Here is a 21,404-nt window from a genome sequence, read left to right on the forward strand (position 1 = left end):
TGTTGTTGCACTAGCAAAGTAAATGAGGAAGAGGCAGAGGCAGGAAGTATCAAGGTCCAGTAACATGGAGCCAATCCAAGCACTGAATATGAGGGCATATGATATTGTATATAATCTTGCTGACTGGGAGCTGACAAGTAATGAAAAGGCAGTATTAAATGAAATATTGACATTTTTTCCCGGCAGGTACTGCTGATATCTCCCAGATATTGACAGATATTAGGTTAATTACATGCCAGTTAAACATAAATATATATTTATGGTGATAGAGAAGATACAATAGATAACCCCTGGGATTCATTAATGCTTACTCTTAAGAGTACACTAAATGTACACTGTTCTGAGTGAACAAGCAACATAAGCAAAACTCATACCTTCTTCCATCTAATTTTAGTTTTCCTGCTGATTTTCTTGCAACCTTAAATATCGAGGAGGAGTCATAAAGGTTACCACAATGTGTAGACTACATGTACACTTAGTGTAATCTTTCTAATTGACTCAAAAGCACAAAAAATGTGGTAGAGATGTTCTTGAATGCAGATCGTGCAGACTTAGTGTAGGTGTTAATGAATCTGATTTATGTATAAGAGGAGCAGTACTTTTCTACCAATTAGCAATCCACTAATACAGGCATTTGCAACCGCATGTGAGAATGAAGTATATGAATTGTTTTAGAAACAATATAATAATTCATATTTTAATTTAAATAGATAAGAACAATTAACTATAAAATCATTAGTTAATAATCAACATATAGTTATTAAAGGGGGAGATAAGGGAGGAGGAGTGGTAGTGTTAAATACAGACTACTATAGTTATACAATCTTTTAAATGCTAAAAGATGGAGAAATTAATAGAAAAGATGTTCAAAATATAATGAATGTTAATATAGATATATATAGTATAAATTTAAATGGACAAATAACTTTATAAACGTTGAATTATTTTCATGTATCAGTACCGCATCCAAATTTGATACCTATTTCCAATGGAGATCTAAAAATTCATAAGTGTTTGGAAAAGCCACCCAAGCGATTGATAGTTTCAGCTAGTGCATAGATTATGCAACCGGGGTCACACTATTTAGATACGCAGCAAAGAAAGGCACTAGATGCTACTCATAGTTATGTAAAAGACACATCAGATTTCCTGAAACAGCTTTATGAATTGCTCCAAGTTAATAATATGAACAATGATTATTTATTATCCCTGGATGTGGAAGCATTATTTACCTCCATACCTAATGAATTTGATGTAGAAACAGTTAGAAAATGTATTACTATAATGCACGGTATAGCAAATGAATGTTAATGTTATCTGTTATCTACTTGTAATTGTTTTAAATAACAATGTATTTATGTTTCAAATAAGTGTTTTAAATAGAAAGAAGGTGTTGCTATGAGAACTCCAGTGGTGAACACATATGCAAACTTGGTGATGACTTTATGGGAGGATGAATATGTATTCTCAGCATGTCATGAATTTTGAGATAACTTTTCTATAAAAGATTTGTGCATGATGTATTTTAATATGGAGAGGTAAATTAGAAGTATTGGATACATTTACAGAATATGCAACTAAAACAGTTTTCTAACATTTAAGAAGGAAGTAAACTTTGAAGAGGTAAATTTTTGGATGTCACCATAAAAAAGAATATGGAAGGGAAAATAGAAATGAAGGATATATGAATGAGGTAAAGAAAAATATGTACATGCATTGTATGAGCATGCATCCTCCTTATATGTTTAATAACATGCTGAAGGAGCAGATGTTCAGAGTAGTGAGGTTAAATACACAGGATAAAGTTATGGAACACCAATTAGATGTGATGGCAAACAATTTTGAGGAGAAAGGGCACAATAATCAGCACTGAGAATGTAAGGACAACATTATGGCTAACAGATGCAGAAGCAAGGGCAGTGTTTTCAGGATGATGTTTAGAGAGAGACAAACAGAGAAATAAAAATAGTTTAATATGTATCCTGACATATGATGTACAGACAGAGAAAGTGAAGAATATAATTAGAAAACACTGGCACATATATTAAATAATATCCCACAAATCTGAAAATATTTAATGGATTGATGTAGTTAAATTTAGTTATAAGACGTCACAGACACTGAAAAAGAAATTATTTTATAAGGAACAAATTAGGAGAGTATATGCTAGGAAGAGTAACAGAGAAGGGGTGTACCCATGTATTAAGTGTAGTTTATGCAAATACATAAGGAAAGAAAGAAAAATCATTTAAGCATCCAGTAACTACATAAGAGTTTAATTTTAGGACCTATGCTTGCTGCAATTGTAAGAATATAATTGATATACCTAACTGTTGAATGTGAAGCATTCAATAAAGGCAAGATGAACGGGAAGTTAAAAGAAGGATAGGAGACCACATATCAGTCATTAAGAGGCAAATAGAAATAAATGCATTGCAGTAGAGAGTCGATTATCTGAACTAATTGGGACCTTGGATAGTTTAGATAATCAAACTATTCAGATAATCAAACATATAATTGAACCAGATAAAAAATTTCTAAAATCTTGTGTTTTTTTTTTTTTTTGGATGCATAAATACATTCTTCAACCAATCAGCCATTCCCAGTAGGCAATAAGGAATATTTTTCACACAAGAGCTGGCTACAAGCTCAAAAAACATGCTGAAGCAAACATGTATAATGTTTATATATTTAGACTTTATTTTTTTTTCCTACTTGAAAACTTTGGAAGATTGGTTCTGATAACTGATGTTTCGGATGATCGACTTTTAGATAATCGACTCTGTACTGTATATAACCATAGAAAATAAACTAATCAAGATCACATTTTCAAATTGGAAATATAACAAATATAACTGAAGAGACGAGGAGTGGTGATATGATAACAGTGACAGAAAATGCAGATTATAAATGGATTAACAGATTTCTGGCGCATCATTTCCCAGGACTGAATGGGCATGTAAGTATAAAACCCATATTAAAAATATGCATAATAATATAGATTAATGAATTGGGTTTTTATGTATGTGTCTTTTTAAATACATATTTTAAATAACTAGTTTTTAAATAATGTAAGTTATATTAGAATTAATGAAACAGAACATGATGATTAAATAATAGTCATGTGACTCAATCTTATTTAATAGAACTATTACAGCTGAATGAGTTTGCCTGAAAAAGCATTACATCTGAAAGTTTTACTTGTGTTAATAAATTAATTACTCAGCCTGTTCTTGGTTCCAGTACACTTCTTTTATTTTATTGTTGTTTTGCTCTGTTGGTGGACTGGATTTAAAAGCAGGTCATTCGTTTGTGACCAGAAATCTATGCCAAAGCCATGGGTGACCCACTGAATCCACCTGAAACCATTCCATGCTACAGTATGGCAGAATTAATAAATGATAGGTAGTCAAGTCTGTCATGCATGTATTCTGCCTGGCCACAGACTGGGACATGCATGCAGGGACACTTGTCTATCAGGGAATTATATATATTGTTCACAATTGTAACTTGTTGGCCATTCCCCTCATTGAGGTTTGAGGATGAGTTGAACACCACCTTACTGCACATGTCCACAGTCCTTAGTCTGCCCCATCAACAGCTCCTCAGCAATAGTTGAACAGCTCCATCTGTTTGTGGGATGTGCTACTACAGACAATCTGGTTTTCCACCACATACTGCTTGCAGTACCAATTCCATATTACAAGTAGAGTTGTTGCAACACTGAAACCACGTATTATCTTCAATGGGCTACTGTGTTTCTTTGGGGTTGTATATTGGCAAAGGCACCATTGTACAACTCTGCCAGGTATATGTTAATGTGGGGTGATTGGTGGAGCCCTTGGTCAAAGAATTAGGTGTGAGGTAACTGCTTGATGTAGTGTTTCGCCACATACTGACTCTCTTTTGGATTTGCAGCCCATGTGTGATATGCATTTGAAATGTAGCACTGACTTTTTATCTAATGCACTAACTCAGTGTATGTTTGTTTTTCTTAGATTATGGCTATATGCATGCATACATATGCATGCACCCTTCTCTCTCTCTCTCTCTCTATATATATATATATATATATATATATATATATATATATATTTTTTTTTTAACATAAGTACTATTGCCACCTATTCAACATTTTTCCAGATTACCCGGAAATCTGAATGTTAGTCTGGTAGTCCTGAAAGCACTGTACAAACTCCGATTTTCTATTTATTTGCACAAACAGAATGCCAGAGTTTGTAAAAACTCAGCATCAGATTAACTTTTCAATTGAAAAGCATTGCAAATGCAATGTGATGAAAAGAGGAACTTCCTAAAAATGGGGAAAAAACAAAAGAAGGCATTGTAATGACATATGCGTTGATGTCATAAAATCGGTGGGAAAATGGGTAGGCAGGGAAATGGACAGAGAGAGGCCGGGTTGTGGGTAGAACAAGGGGTGAGATTTTTGGTCCAGTTTTTATTATATAGAAAGGTGGTAAACTTATATGTAAGGGTTAGAGAGAGAGACTGAGAGAGAGTCAGAGAGAGAGAGAGATGGGGGGGGGGGGGGTCTGAGTTCTAGGAAAATAGTATTTGCAGTTGTGATTATCATATTACCCATGAGTATGTCGCATACTTGTAGGAAAGGTTATATGATAGACATATGATACACAGTGTACTTGGAGCAGTGGCATGCACAAATGATGTAATAATTGGTTCAACATGCTTTACATTTACATAGACCATTTAGCAATCACACGAGTAATGACCATTACTAACAGATATAATAGGAGTTTCTGTAATTTTTGCTGTTTCATTTTATGTTGTGCTTTTATAGATTGCAATTAAGGAAGTGTGTATTTTTTTATTTTATGTTTGCTTTAAATAGCTTAATAAGTTTGTGTGTATTTTTATACTGAGGACTGTTTAAGAGCTTTTTAATTTTGTTATATTTGGTTGTCCTGTCTTTTATAGAATGTCTGTTTTTCTCTTCATATTATTGGTCTGTTCCTTGCTAAAGTTGTGATGTTCTGGCAAAACATTGAGGATTAAAGTTATTAAATCTTCTTCTTCTTTCGGCTTTTCCCAGTTAGGGGTCACCACAGTGGATCACCTTGTCCGCTCATGATTGGCAGTGGAGTTTTTACAGTGTTGAGTTGCCAGCCCGGCACCCAACCTTCCACGGAAGGCACACACACACACCTAGGGCCAATTTAGAATGTCCAATCCACCTGCAGCATGTCTTTGGGATGTGGGAGGAAACTGGAGGAAACCCACGCGACCACAGGGAGGACATGCAGACTCCACACAGAAGGCACCCCAGCCGAAGATCGAACCGGAGAACCTCTTGCTGTGAGGTGGCAATGCTAACCACTGCACCACCATGGCCGCCCTAATGATGGGTATTTCAGTTGTATGCATACTAATGCACAAACTGTTATTCCACCAACTTTCTATGTTTGTAAGAACAGCATTTAAAAAGTGTCTCTCATGTTGCCCCCCCCCCCCATTATTTTTAGTTTTGTCCAGATTTCTTGAACAAAGAAGTTGGGAGGTGTACTGATGGCTCCTTCTCATGATGCCATAAAGAGAAAAAACATTTTAGTTCAGTACCCCAAGATATTGAATTGAAGGGATTCCTGCAGTGCCAAGAAGGGGTAATGAGGTCCTATAATATCCTACAGTAAAGAATTTCATTATCTGTTCTGAGAATAACCTTAATTTATTTTAAGACTCAGGAGAGACTGCTGCATCCAGTCTCCAGATGATCTTCTCTGATGCAGATGCTCCATCTGTATGTCAAAGAATTGCCAGCACAGATCTGGATCTGTCATATAGGTGGAGTTACATAGCCATGAAGTTGTCCAGCACAAGAACTCCACCTGTAGGAGATCATGACCATCATACCCACAGATGATGGACCTGAATGGTCACTGAGCCAACAGGAAATATATCTATTTTTGAAATCAGAACACTGAGCTGCGAACAGAGGTTTGAGGGGATGGTTTGTATTACACCAAACTGTTCAGATGAGTTCCCCCAAGCTCTCCCCAACTCTTAAAACCTCCAGTACAGCTCCAACTGTATATGGAACTTGGTACTGCAGGCATTTTGGCTTTCCACCATGTACTACCTGCAGTATCTAGTTCCACATACAGTGGAGTTTTCACCTTCCCAAGAAGACCTTTGCATTCAATGAACAGTTTTCATTCCAGCACTAATCCAGTCACTGTGTAAAACATACAAACACGCTTTTCTGTAGACTATCATTGAGATGATTCACTTACCCCTTTCTTCCTAAATGTGATCATCCCATTGTAGATAACTGTGTATTACAGTGTTATAGCTGTATTATTACACTGCATTCTTAACATTACATACTTTACTAGTAGTATTATCATGTTCCATTTTGCTTTTGTTACATTTTGTTGTAGTATAGATGCATTTGGTTATTTATTATTGTCTGCTCACCTGACTGGGTGACTGATTGATTGTGCTGCAGTTTCTGTCACTCTATGCATTGAAATCTGCTGCGAACTGTGGACTACATGCCTACCCACTACAGGCTGTTTGCTTCCTGTATTGCATCATTCTAATGCAGAGTTATCTGACTGAATCAGGAAACGCTTGAACAGCTGCTCAGCATGCATGCAATACAAGCACAATTTTATTAAACTTAATAAATATATTTCCAGTGAATTAACTAAAAGAAAAACTTCATTTTTCAGAATCAGAAAGCTAGTTTCACATGATAAGAGCACAATTACTACAAAATTGAAATAGTAGAAAAAGACCTTTGAAGATAATCTTTACACGAATGAGGTACAACAGTCAAGGACATGGAGAAACTTGTTTTGTTATAAAAGCAGAGAAATAACTTAGATTACATGTAAGTTAGTGTTGTATCTTCTGTGTCATTTCTCCTTGCAGTACAATGCAGTCCTCTGCACTGCACACTCATATATCTCAACTGTCGATGTGTGTACAGCATATCTCTGATTTTGCCTCTATTTGCCCTGTCTACTTTAAAAAAGTGGGCTTTCTATAGTATTACAGTGAGTCAGTAATGTCAGACTTTAGAGTTTCATAATGTTGTTGACCAGAAAAGAGTCACTACACAAGCACATGAGAGCAGTGGCTAGCTTTCTCTGTAGTTTTCTACTTACTGATGTCAGCAAGCCTTGCACTGTACTTACTTTCTCTTTGGTGGCTGACAGTAGCCTAACAACATTAGTTCCAATACTCAGTATTTTAAAATGATTTTTCTGGTTTTGAATGAACTCTTGCACAGCTACAGTATAATATGGATGCACATTTTGCAATGCTGGGGTACACAATGGCCAATAAAGAAATGCTTAGACTTGTGCTCAAATCAGCAATTTGCACTTTATCTTTAGTGCAGGTATGTATTTTTGGAGGATAACATGCCCTTGTTGATGTAGTTCGGGTACTGCTTTTATTAGCAGCTGTTTCAAATAATGTAAAGTGATTAGAGTATTGTAGCAATAATATTTCTGCTTTATTTTAGTTAGCTGTGTGCATTGACGTGGTGGCTTTTATAATGTTTACTGAAGGCACTACGGGAGGAGCTTCTAAGTATTATCATACTGCAAGTCATACAGCTGACCAAATGTGTTAATACTATTTACATACGCAGAGCTAAAACAGTGAGTGTTCAACTATGGTTTGCATATTCCCTATGATTCCTTGTCACATACACATCATTTTTAAATGATCTGTTAGTATACTGTGATGCTAATATATTGTTGTATAGTATATCATGTGCATTCCAGCATATCATTTATTTATTTATTTGTTTGTTTGTGTTAACCGGTATAGAACACTGGTCACTTGCATTGTTTATAGGTTCAATTTGGAACCACAAAATAGAGAATTACAAAGAATAAAATCAATAAACAAATTTGTAATTCAAATATACAGTGTAAATAGAATGAACTTAATATGGAATGGCATATAATGGTACTACCAAAACTGAAATCATAATTGCATCTAATTACATTAATATAACATGTACGATAAATGTATTTGTCATTGTTACAAAAACAATAGTTATATAAGGAGGAAAAGAAGGTTTCTTGTAAAATTGAATAATGAAGCACTTTTTAATGGTCTCTCATGCACCTAGGTGATTTATAATTTAACTATAAAAAGTGGCCCTGTAGTGCGAAGGGATAAAGCCCTTATTGCATCCCAGATGGCTTGTGTTTGACTAGTGGTACAGGTGCTAAAAGGGCTGTGCAGGGCAGAATGGGAGTAAGAGGTTGACAATGACTTTCCCAATCCAGGGGGAGGGAGCAAGGCAGTTTAGGCTCACTGCAATAGCAACATTAAGAGCCTGGCCAGCTCCATGCACGAAGCAAAGTACCAATAAGTCAGGATGTTGCACATGTGCAGAGGTACACAAGCACCTCCCAAAGGCAGCAGGAGTGAAGCTGGAAAGGCTGTTCTGGGGTGACAGAGGATAGGGCATGCTCCCCATTAGCAGTACGATGCTGCAGCAGTATCCTCAATCTTGTCACTGCCCCTAGATGGATGGCCAGCTGCAGAGAAGAAAAAAATTTGTGAACCATCAAACAAGAGACTGTACATAGCAGCTGAGAGATACTGGCCCCTTTTCTTCTCCCAATTGTGGAGCAGCAGTCACCTCATTTAGTGCTGTAAGTATGCATAGCAGCTACATCATTATACTTGCATATCTGCAAGTTACCTCTATGTGTATACACATATCTTTAGCCATCATACTACAGAAAAGAAAACCCACAAATTGCTTATAGCAATTAGCACAATGGAGCAAGATTCAGCATTTCACATGTGGTGACAGAACTGTCTAACTGTACATTGTGAGGAAGGTATATCATAATACATATGTGCATTCCTAAGATGACATTATCAGCAATAATTTAGATAATAAATATTATTAAAACATTGTTATTATAACCATGGAACAAAGACTTGTATTAAATCTAATCAAATTAACACTGGTAACATCACTTTGTTTTGTAGCTTTACAAAACTTATTAAAATGTCTCTTAAATTTGTCTGTATGATTTTTGGTCATGAGTCATAAACACATTTCTTACAACAAAACTGATTTTTTTTAAGCAGATTGCCACATCCAGTAATGATGGAACATCATAGAGAACACATATACAGTAAAGAAATACTTCTAATATGCATGGATTTGGGACTACTATATTTATCATCTACTGAGTAAACCATATACATGATGTATAAATGTCTGCTATACACTTAAATATAAATATTTCATCAGCAAACACCACAATATGCACAAGAACAGAAACTCATTGAATTTATCAGAAATATTTGTAACACGTGAAACTTCCAGACTGTATATTTAAACAGAATGCACGCTGTACATATTTTGTATGAGCTGGTTATGCCATGGTTCTGAGAACACTGTGAATTATATGTCTACTGTTATATAATCCATAGTCACAGGTCCCACAAACTAGTAGCTACCCATATCAAGCCAACTAACCTCGGGAGCCTGGAGGCTACTGACAACAGGAACGAAAAAACAAAAGCCAAAAGGATTCGCTCAAGAGCACTCCTGAGTTTCTGTTGAAAATTAACCCTTTTTTCTTGCTAGAAGCTGTACATAAAAAGATTTTGACCCTTTTAAAAAGTTTTTTTTTAAACCAGTAGAAGCTTTAAGAAATTTAAGAAAAAATCACCTCTAGTTAGTTTTGTCAAAAAAGATTTATTCTGATTAGTGCTTTCTTCTTATAGAATTCATCAGATCAATAAAGGGCAGGATTCAGGAAGGCTTACACGGAGTTCAAGAGTAGTGTAAGCCTCCGTGTAAGCCTCCCGATCCAGGAACAGCCCAAACCTCCGTGTAAGAGACAGCTAACATGTCTCTTACACGGACTGGGCATGGAAATGCTCAGTACCTCATTTGCAGCTGAAAGATATGCAAATGATGTATTTGAGCGATCCAAGAAGCCTAAACCAGTCCGTGTAACGGACGTGTTAGCTGCAGAAATGTACTCAGCTGACAACTGAGTACATTTCTGCAAAATTGACAACGGAGCTATGTCACCTCCAAATAAAGGGTGCATATGTTTCATTTAGCATGTCAATGGCCAAATATGTGGCCATTGGCATTAAAAATTGTTGCAAAACAATTAAAAATAACTTTTTTTTTTTCGTGGGATTTTCATGTGTAACTGCAGCTCACACCCGCGCAAATGGGGTGCGCTGCATAAAACTGAAAACCGAAGCTTTTAAGCCCACAATTGTGGGTTTAATGTAATACATGGAATGACAATGCAGGGACTAGCAGACCAAAAACAATATGGCCTCCGTGTAGTGGTTGTCAAGGGGGGGAAGCTCCGTGTAAGACATGTAACTAAGCATTACTAGGCAATCCTATGTAAATGAGGGTTACAATACTGAATCACACTGCCACATAGGTAATGAGCACTTTCTGAGTAGTGTAAGAGTTATAGAAGGGGGAGGAATAGAGTAAGAGATAGGTGACATCACGGGGGGAATGATAGAAATAAGTGTATCACATTGGAGGGCAGTGTAACATGAGAGATGACAGACAGACATCAGGGAGAGGGGTGTGTCCCAACAGAACACTGGGAAAGTCAAGAAATAGAGGGTGCACACTATCCCTACACTCAAACTTTCTTGATATACGTGCATGCGCGTGTGCATGTAAGGCAGGTTCAACATGTGGGGCGTGTTGCAAACCGTTTACAATGGTTTCTTGGCGTGCACGTGTGGAAGGCTGTGTGCGCGCGTTTTAACATGAATCAGCTAAGTTCACACCGTGTAAGGATGTGTGCGCGCGTGTAACACCGTGGAAGGATGTGTGCGCGCGTTTAAATATCTGTGAGCATGCTTAAGCTGGTGTGCACATTGCTCCCCCTCAGGAAACAGAGAGGAAAAAGGAAACAACCAGAATACAGGGAAGCTGCTAGAGGAGACTGCTGAAGTTAATTGGTGCGAACAATTGGAAGCAGGCAATTACACAGGCAGACCAGAAGCCCAACCCAGCACTTAAAACACTGCAAACAGCAGTGCAGGGTGTTTCTCACAAGAGATACTGCAAGAAAGGAGTAAGCTATCAGAATTGAAAACTGACAAAAGCTGAACTCAGAGCAGAAATACTAGGGGCTGCCATAGCTGTTATAATCAGGCATAGGCGGATTGCTGAGGGTGGTGACAATGCAGATGCTGACAGACAACCCAGAGTGAGGAGAAGGAGAAGAGTATACAGGCCCAGGGTCACCTACCATGGGTTACATGAGCTGGAGATAGTAGAGTGCTACAGAGTGGACAGAGATCTTCTGCAGCAAATTGTTGAGCTGTGCAGGCCACATCTCACACACAGAACCAACAGAGGGGAACCCATCCCAGTGGAAACCAAGGTATGTGTTGGCCTAAGAATACTAGCAACAGGTACCTTCCAGAGACCAACTGGTGATATGATGGGGATATCACAGGCATCAGCCTCCAGGGTACTGCACCAGTTCCTGGATGCCATGTCAGCACATGTCGGTGATCATGTATATTTCCCCAATGACCGTGAGGTAGTGGCCAGCAATATGCGTCTCTTCCAGCAAATAGCGGGATACCCTGAGGTACTGGGTGCAATAGACTGCACATACGCATCAAAGCACCAGCCGGTGAGCGGGGTAGAGCCTATATTAACCGCAAGGGATTCCCCTCCATCAACTGCCAGGTCGTGTGTGATGCCCAGGGCATAATAATGAATGTGTGTGCTGGCTGCCCTGGGAGCTACCACGATTCCCACATCTGGCATCTGACGCAGCTGTACCAATCATTTGCCAGTGGGGACTTCCCACACAGACACCTAGTGGGGGATGCAGGTTATGCACTGGAGCCGTGGCTGATGACACCCATCAGAAATGCACACACACCTGAACAGGAACACCATAATGAGGCACACGCACAAACACGTAATGTCATAGAGTGTGTTTGGGCTGCTCAAGTCACGGTTCCGGTGTCTGGACACATCTGGTGGAGCCTTGCAGTACACACCAACTACATGTACCCAAATGATCATGATATGTGCTATGCTACATAACATGATCCTGTGGAAACAGCTGCAGCAGGACCAGCATAGGGCTGGGCCAAACATACCCCCACCATTGCCAAGGCCACCACAGGCAGAGGGTGACTCGGAGGAGGAACAACCTGACCTTGCCCCAGTAGGCAGAAGGAGGCGTGCCCAGTATGCCCTGGCCTTGGCAAAGAGGCAACGCATAGCACATACACTGGCTCAGTAGGAACACTGGGACTGATACCCCCTCCGACACACTCACATAGTAACAGGGATGCCTAACCTGACACAAACTGCTTCCAAACATGTACAGGGAGTGTAGTATGTGCATCCAACAGAGGCAGCCCTGCAGCACCACCTGAGGCATGAATGCCATGTGTTAAGTAATGTAACACCATGTACCATATGCACACCTGAGGACCCTGACTAACAGCCACCCTCACCAATCATAAAACAAAAACACAAACCCACCTGCATAGGTACCACAAGGGATAGGAACCTAGATGTAATGCTACACAATGCCAGAAGTATAAACAGCAAGATGTGTGCAGTGTAAATGCACACAGTATAGAGAATGTAGATATCAGTGCTGCAATAGAAAAAAGGGTCAAAGCCCACATCAGCACCCTAACACTACCAGGTCACACCCCATACAGTGATGTACAGCTGCAAAAACATGTAACAAGCTACAAAATGAGGGTGACTAGCAATAAATGTCATGGATAACCACACCCCCATGTTGGTACCACAACAAGAAGCAGCACGGATTAGCCATGGTCAAATACCAATGGCTAAAACTGCCTACTACTATATAGCTTGCTGCAGACCACTGTCCTAATAGCAGGAACTGCACCAGGCCTATGTTGGAATACAGGAAGATATCAAACTCCCCAAACCACAGTATATTGCTTGACTGAAAATACCTACACATACACCATAGCTGCATAGTTAACTACTAGGCTATCTGCCCTACTGCATTCATAAGCCTAGCCATAGTGATGTGGCTATTGCCACCCCTTATAGTGGTAATAAGTGTACAGAATAGATTCCAAATATTGTGCCTCTGACATAGTAGTGACACATTATGACCCCCTTACGTAATCGAATAACATGACTGTGCCTCTGTCTAGTAGTGACACAGCAGGGATCCCTGGGGTAAACCTACAATCTCACATCCAGTTGTCCAGATTTCTCTTGAAGAGAGTCAGTGAGGGACTCTGTCTAACATGAACTGGGATTCTTTGCTAGAGTGTGAGAAGCCTCTGAGTTATGACTCTGTCCCTCCAGCATGTCCTATACATGTATGTGCTGAGGTTCAAATCCGTAGCTCTCATGGCTCTGGTGGATTTGGATTGCTTGCAGTGGAGCATGTCCACCAAATCCTGATTGGACATGGTCTTGTATGTCAGGCATAGGTCACCTGTGAGTAGACGGTATGCTACTGAATAAAGCTGGATTTCCTTTAGTCCGGAAGCATATGACATGTGTTGTAGACCCCTGATCCTCTTGGTAAGGTACATTTGGGGTCTTCCCAGCTGTTGCAAGTGCTGGGTGAGGTACATACCAAATGGGGCTTTGTATTCAATCATGGGCCTGATAAGGGAGAAGTATAGTGGTACAATGACCTCCTTTGATCTGGATGTAAAACCCGTCATGATAAGGTGGGCAAGATAGAAAGTCTGTCTAACCACCTTGGCAACATGGGTGTCAAATGAGACGTCACTATCTACATGTGTCCCCAGGTGTCTGATTTGTTTTCTGTGCTCAGTGGGTTGCTGTCTATGTATTGATTTGTGGGTACTGTGTTCCTCCCAAAGGGGATGACTACACATCAGTTGCATTCAGTTTCAGGCCATGATTCCAGCACCAGCTATCTGTCTTTGTGACGGCAGTCTTTAGGATGTGTGTGCCGGCTGATGTATTCACTATGGTGCCTAGGTTGCAGTCATCTGCAAACTTTGTCAGCCACAACCCTCCCATGTTTGCTTTCACATCTGAAAAGTAAATGCCAAATAAGAGGGGTCCCAGGACAGATCCTTGTGGGACACCACTTGTGACTGGCCTTGAATCTGACAAGGCACCTGCAATGTCCACTTTATGGGTTCTGTTTCCTAGCCATTTTGCAACCTATCCTGTGACATATGGTTTCATATTTCAGCTGTTGAGCTTGTCTATGATGCCTGAGTGGGGTATTGTGTCAAAGGCCTTGGCCAAGTGCAAGTAGGCTGTGTGGACCGCGTAGCCCTCATCAATGGCCCTACTGACAGTTTCAAAATAATCAACTAGGTGCAAAAGGCAGGATCTGCCCAGTATAAAGCTAAACTGGGTGGGATCAAGGGTCTGTAAGTCACCAATGTCTCTGTTTAAGAGCTCCATAATGACTCTTTCCATAGCTTTGCAGACAAGGCTGGTTAAGCTTGTGTGGTGGTAGTTGCCAGGGTCTGTGGAGGCATCTTCTTTGTGGAGTGGGACCACTGTTGCTGTACGCCAGTGTTCAGGTACATATCCTGTAGCAAGGCTAAGGTTAAATAGCATTTGTATATACGGGTTTAGCTCCTTCTGGAGTTCACATAGCACGCAACTGGGGATACCATCAGGTCTCATTGATGCTGTGTTCTTCTCTTTGCTGAGTGTGGCTTTCACATGGACATCTGAGATGACAGTGAGGTTACATTCAGCTGTGATAACTATCTTCCTTTGGGGGTGAGGGAGGGGGAAAGTTGCACTGAACCTGTCTGCCAGAATGTTGCCAATATCTGTTAGGTCACTGAAATATATGTTGTTGTGTACCAACTCTGAGCATATCTGAGGGTTCCCACCCAGGTTTCTGACATAGCTGAAGAAGGCAGTATGGTTATCTCCATTGTCTTTGGTGATTTATGTCTCCAAGTTGACCTTGGATGTCTGTATGAGAGAATGTAGCTTTTTACTAGTGCTGATCACAGCTGCCTTCCCTGTAGAAGATGTAGCTCTGTCTTGCATTAGTATCCGTCATCTGTTATACAGTTTGTTTATGGCTGGGGTCCGCCAGACAGGCCACTTTCCCTTGGTGGAGAGGGTCTTGGTTTTATTTGTGATTGCATGGTCCATGCTTTCTCAGAGATGTCTGTAGAAAGTGTCTGTGAAGGAGTCACCATTGTGTGTTGTGGTTTCCACTGTCCCAGTGGGCTTAAAGGATACCATCTCAGTCTGAAGACGTGTGAAGTCAGCTTCTGAGATGTTTGTCGCTATATTCTTTGTATTATACTAGCACTGACACAAGTGTAGACAATTTTCCAGAATCCATCAAACTGGACATGCAAAATGTAACACTTCCACAAGAGGGGTAAGCATACTGGATGTGATAATCAGAAATATGTGTACTGGATGTCAAGATGAGACGTGTATCCCTCACTGGTAAGACCAGACCATAGAGTAATCACACTGTAGTTACACATCCCGACCCCAGCCCCTGGCCAGATTACCACAGTGAAACACATGTATAAAGCATAGCTTGCACCCCTACAAACCAATGTGGAATCCATGAAAAGCCCTATGCAGGTTCAGAATATGGGACACACTGCAGAACATGTTATACAGGCATACCATGAACACAGCCAAGAGTGCTTGGAGTCTGCAATCACAAACAACAAGACACAATGCCATACACCCAGGCATCTGGCATGCTGGACTCCAGCAATTACTAAACCATTGAAGAGAATGAGGAAGCTACCACATAATAGATCAAACATAAAAAGTGAAGTAATCAGTGATCACTAGTATGGCAATAAAATGTGTCCACACATACAATCCACTAAGGCCAGGCAAAACAAGTAGAATCTGTGAATCCAGTGGCAATGTGACACCTGTCCCAAGTACACACACAACAACTCACCCCAATAAATACAAATGTATGTGACAGATGCAACCAGGTAGCCAAACCGGAGCCTGAGCACCCCCAAATCAGTACTGTCAAAACTAGTCAGGAGGACAAGGTAACCACATACACCACAAACCCAGTCCCAAATAGACCTACAATGACTGTAAACCAAACACATAAACACAAAAACATTCGCAGAGGCCCTAATTACAAACACACAACACCAACACAAGCCTCCAAAGCAGGCACCCAATAAAACAACCTCCAGACATAGCACATGTAACACACAGTACACAAAGCTGGTGTGCCAAACAGTCACAGGACAGAAGGAGAAACAACATGCCTGATACAGTTGTAATAGGTGACTCCATAGTGAGACATGCTGCTGTTCCAGGGATGGCTTGCACCTGTTACCCATGAGCGTCTGGATATTGCCTAAGGCTTTTGCAACCTACAGAGATCCTTCCATAGGCAAAGCTGAAAAGAACAACCCACCACCATAGAAAACAAAACTGGAAAGAAACAGAAGGGTAATGCTGATCAATGCCAGATGTGTAAACCTCAATATGCATGCTCCTGAGGCCCTCCCCAGTATGGAGAACATTGATGTCTGTCCAGTGATAGAAACCTGCTGCAAGCCTCGTGACAGCACACCAGCACTACCAGGTAATACCACATATCATGTGTTATGGCCACAAAACCTGTAACAAAACATAAAAGGAGGGTGAGTATCCATATTCAGCACAGATACCCATACGTCCAGTCAACTGACAATGCTTATGTCATTGCAGTCCACCCATGTGCAACTAACCGTAGGCAAGACTGCTGTACAGTCTGTAACATGCTACAGACCACACCCTCACACACAGGAACCCCACCCCACTGTCCTAAAGACAGTGGACAGTATGAATGTACCAGCAAATACAAGACAAAGTACACACAAATTACCACATAGGTGGTAAACCATTATGTGTGGAAGGAGTAATCAGGGACCTAGTGACACAAGTGGACAGTCACCTGTTATGTGACAGTCACATCTCCAATCTGTCTAGGAAGACTGTCTATATTGGACACTGTATCATGAAAGGATTCACATCTATGTCAACAAAGGTCATTGTGCCCCCATACTGTTCCCCTATCAGACCATATTGTAGTACAATGCCTCATTTGGGATGTACACTACCTGGCACCTGCAGCAGTTAGAAAGACCTCAAAGGTACCTCAGCAAGAGTCAGAAAGGGTCTCAAATATATCTCATATGCTGCCTGGCTGTAGACACCACAGCTGAATGCAGTCACATACTGCCTACACAGAGGCATTGTATGTCTGTTGTACAAGTCCATGTCCAACACAGAAGTAATGGACATGCTCCACCCCAGACACCTCAAAGCCATTAGAGCTGTGTGAGTCAGAGATGTCAGCCTCAACACATAATCAAATAGGATGTGCTGGAGGGACAGATACCTAACCCTGAGTCTCTCCACACCCTGGAACAGAATACCACTACATGTTAGGCAGAGCCCCTCACTGACACTCTTCAACAGGAAGTTAGCAAAATGGATGGATAATTGTAGATGTACACTGGGGCTCTTTACTGTGTCATGTCCAGACAGAGGCACAGCTAAGTAAATCATAAATGGCCATAATATTCAGATAGCAAGGGGTGGCAAAAGCCACACACACTGTGGCTAGGCTTACAAATGCCCTAGGGTGTATAGCCTAGTATGAACCTATGAACCTATTATGATACAAATTGTACAGGACACTAAGGATAACCCCAAGGCTGCTGCAACTGATGGTAGTAAGCGTGTTGTGAATTCCCAGATATGCTCTGGATCACATAAATATTACAAACAACATACCAAACACACACACGTATTGCCAACATACATCCTGACAGGTGCAGTGCAACCCCCCCCCCCTCATAATGCAAAATATCTTTCCCAGCAGACTGCTGCCTCTCTGACATTATGTCAGCCTTAACACAGGATATGTACCCAAAGAGCAGTGTACAACAACAGTGGTCGTTCTCAAGAAAGGTGTCGCCTGAATGGATACTAAAAACAACCACCCCAGACTCCTGAGAAGCTTGGTCTGCACAGCTATGGAAAGGATCAGCATGTACCGCGGACATAACAATATTGGGGATCTATTGACACCCGGCCCTACCCAGTGTGGGTTTATTAAGTGCAGACCCTGCCCCTAAACATGTGTGACTCAGTTGAAACAGTAATTGAGGTCACTGATGAGGGCAATGTGGTCCACACAGTGTAGCTGGACCCTGCAAAGCCTTCCATACAATACCCTACGTGTTCAATATAGATATGCTCACCAGCTGATATATACACCCCAATGTCACTAGAGGGGTTGCAAACCAGACCAACAACAGAACTGACATGGTCAGACATGCTGCAGCCATGTCAGACTACAAACCACATATAACAGGTATCCCACAAATCTTGGTCCTGGGACCTTCCCCGTCTGGTATATATGCCCCATAGGTAGAGGCCAACATGTAAGGACTGTGCCTGAACATGTTTGCAGAGGGCTACAAACCGCCTAACATATCTGACACTCCAGCTGACACAAGCATCCCACAAAAGGGCCACATAGAAACAGACAACTGGTGCCATAGCCATGTCAGCATGCTAAACGGAGAAAACTGTATAGTCAACCTCTGCGGATATACAGTAAGTGACCACCAATTACCACATAGGTGTTAACCCATTACATACTTAACATGTAATGACAGACCTGGGTACACAAGGTGATAGATATCCTGCATTGGACAAACATGTGGCTGCAGTGTTAACAGAAACAATCCATATACCAACCTAATCATGAAGGTTATGACATCTAGATAAGGGGAGGTCATTGTGGTTCTGCAGTTATCCTTCATCAGCATTACAATTGACCACAACAGCCCTGTGGGTGTACCTCAGCAGACACCTCCATCAACTGTAAAGTCCACAACAGTACCTCACCAGGAGTATCAAAGAGCTTGAACAGATGTAATGTGTTGCCTGATTAAACAGAGTGCAACTGCACACACCGCCATGCTGGCCACCCAGACGCAAGCTGTGCCTGATGTAGAAAGCCATGTCCAAGCTGGAATCAATGAACATGCTGCACCTTGTACAATCTGAATGGCAGTGAGCTATGCACATGAGGGACCTGAACCCCAGCACTGACATACATAGGACAAGCTGCACTGCATCATCCATAACACAGAAGCCACCCCCACGCATGAGTAAACTACCAGTACAGGTTATCCATAGAGTCACTCGTAGATTCTCCTCAACAGGAATCCTAATGAGTGGATGGGAGATGTTAGGTTTACCCTGGGTATCACTGTTATGTCACGGGTAGACAGAGGCACAGTATACTAAACAAGACATATGTCATGGCAAACCACACTTACAATGTGTCGAAGGACAAACACACTCTCTGACTAGCATTAGAAATGGCCTAGGGCACATCAGCAGTGTCTGCCAATGTACACCTATGTTGTGGAATACACTACTGATGTTGGATGAGGCTTTTGTAAGTAGTTCATATATGAATATAATGCAACATGGTCAGATAGGTGCATAGGTTCATAGGTTTATACTAGGCTATCTGCCCTAAGGCAGTTATAAGCCTAGCCCAGTGTTTGTGGCTTATGCCACCCTTACATGGAAACAATACTGTGCCCATTAGTTTGTTGTGCCTCTGTCCAGCAGTGACACAGAGACGATTCCCGGGGTAAACCTATGATCTCACATCCACAGGTCAAGATTCCTCTTGAACAGAGCCAGCGAGGTGCTCTGCCTCACATGGACCAGGATTGTATTCCACAGCATAGGGAGTCTGAGTGATAAATCTATCCCTCCAGCATGTCCTACGTATATCCCTGCTAAGGTTTAAGTCACTTGCCCCAGTGGTTCTGGTGGATTTGGAGATTTTGAGGTGGAGCATGTCCATTAATCCCTGGTTGGACATGGCATTGCATGTCAGGCACATGTCACCTCTGAGCAGATGGTATGCAACTGAATAGAGCTGGAGTGTCTTCAATCTGGCAGCATATGACAGATGTTAGAGTCCCTTTATCCTTTTGGTGGGGGACATCTGGGGTCTCTCCAATTGCTGCAGATGTCGGGTGAGATACAACCTGAATGGGGCATTGTACTTGATCATTGGTCTGATAAGTGAAGAGTACAGGGGAACAATGACCTCACTAGATCTGGATGTGAATCCCTTCATGATCAGGTGGGCAATGTAGAAGGTCTTTCTAAACACTTTAGCAACATGAGTGTCAGAAGAAAGGCCACTGTCAACCTGGGTCCCCAAGTCCATGATAACCTCCTCTGTGCTTAGAGGATTGCCACCTATATGATAGCTTGGGGTTACCTTGCTTTTCCCGAAGGGTATGACTATACATGTTTTGGCATTTAACTTCAGGCCATGGCTCTGGCACCAGCTATCAGTTTCCGTGAGTCCCTTCAGAAGGAAATCCATGTCTGATGCACTGTCCATTATGGCGCCCAGTTCGCAGTCATCTGCAAACTTAGTCAGCCAAAAGTTATATAAGGAGGAAAAGAAGGTTTCTTGTAAAATTGAATAATGAAGCACTTTTTAATGGTCTCTCATGCACCTAGGTGATTTGTAATTCAACTATAAAAAGTGGCCCTGTAGTGCAAAGGGATAAAGCCCTTATTGCATCCCAGATGGCTTGTGTTTGACTAGTGGTACAGGTGCTAAAAGGGCTGTGCAGGGCAGAATGGGAGTAAGAGGTTGACAATGACTTTCCCAATCCAGGGGGAGGGAGCAAGGCAGTTTAGGCTCACTGCAATAGCAACATTAAGAGCCTGGCCAGCTCCATGCACCAAGCAAAGTACCAATAAGTCAGGATGTTGCACATGTGGAGAGGTACACAAGCACCTCCCAAAGGCAGCAGGAGTGAAGCTGGCAAGGCTGTTTTGGGGTGACAGAGGATAGGGCATGCTCCCCATTAGCAGTACGATGCTGCAGCAGTATCCTCAATCTTGTCACTGCCCCTAGATGGATGGCCAGCTGCAGAGAGAAAAAATTTGTGAACCATCAAACAAGAGACTGTACATAGCAGCTGAGAGATACTGGCCCCTTTTCTTCTCCCAATTGTTGAGCAGCAGTCACCTCATTTAGTGCTGTAAGTATGCATAGAAGCTACATTATTATACTTGCATATCTGCAAGTTACCTCTATGTGTATACACATATCTTTAGCCATCATACTACAGAAAAGAAAACCCACAAATTGCTTATAGCAATTAGCACAATGGAGCAAGATTCAGCATTTCACATGTGGTGACAGAACTGTCTAACTGTACATTGTGAGGAAGGTATATCATAATACATATGTGCATTCCTAAGATGACATTATCAGCAATAATTTAGATAATAAATATTATTAAAACATTGTTATTATAACCATGGAACAAAGACTTGTATTAAATCTAATCAAATT

The sequence above is a fragment of the Protopterus annectens genome, chromosome 2.part0, assembly GCF_019279795.1.
Source record: "Protopterus annectens isolate FY-2018-M chromosome 2.part0, PAN1.0, whole genome shotgun sequence".
NCBI lineage: Eukaryota > Metazoa > Chordata > Ceratodontiformes > Protopteridae > Protopterus > Protopterus annectens.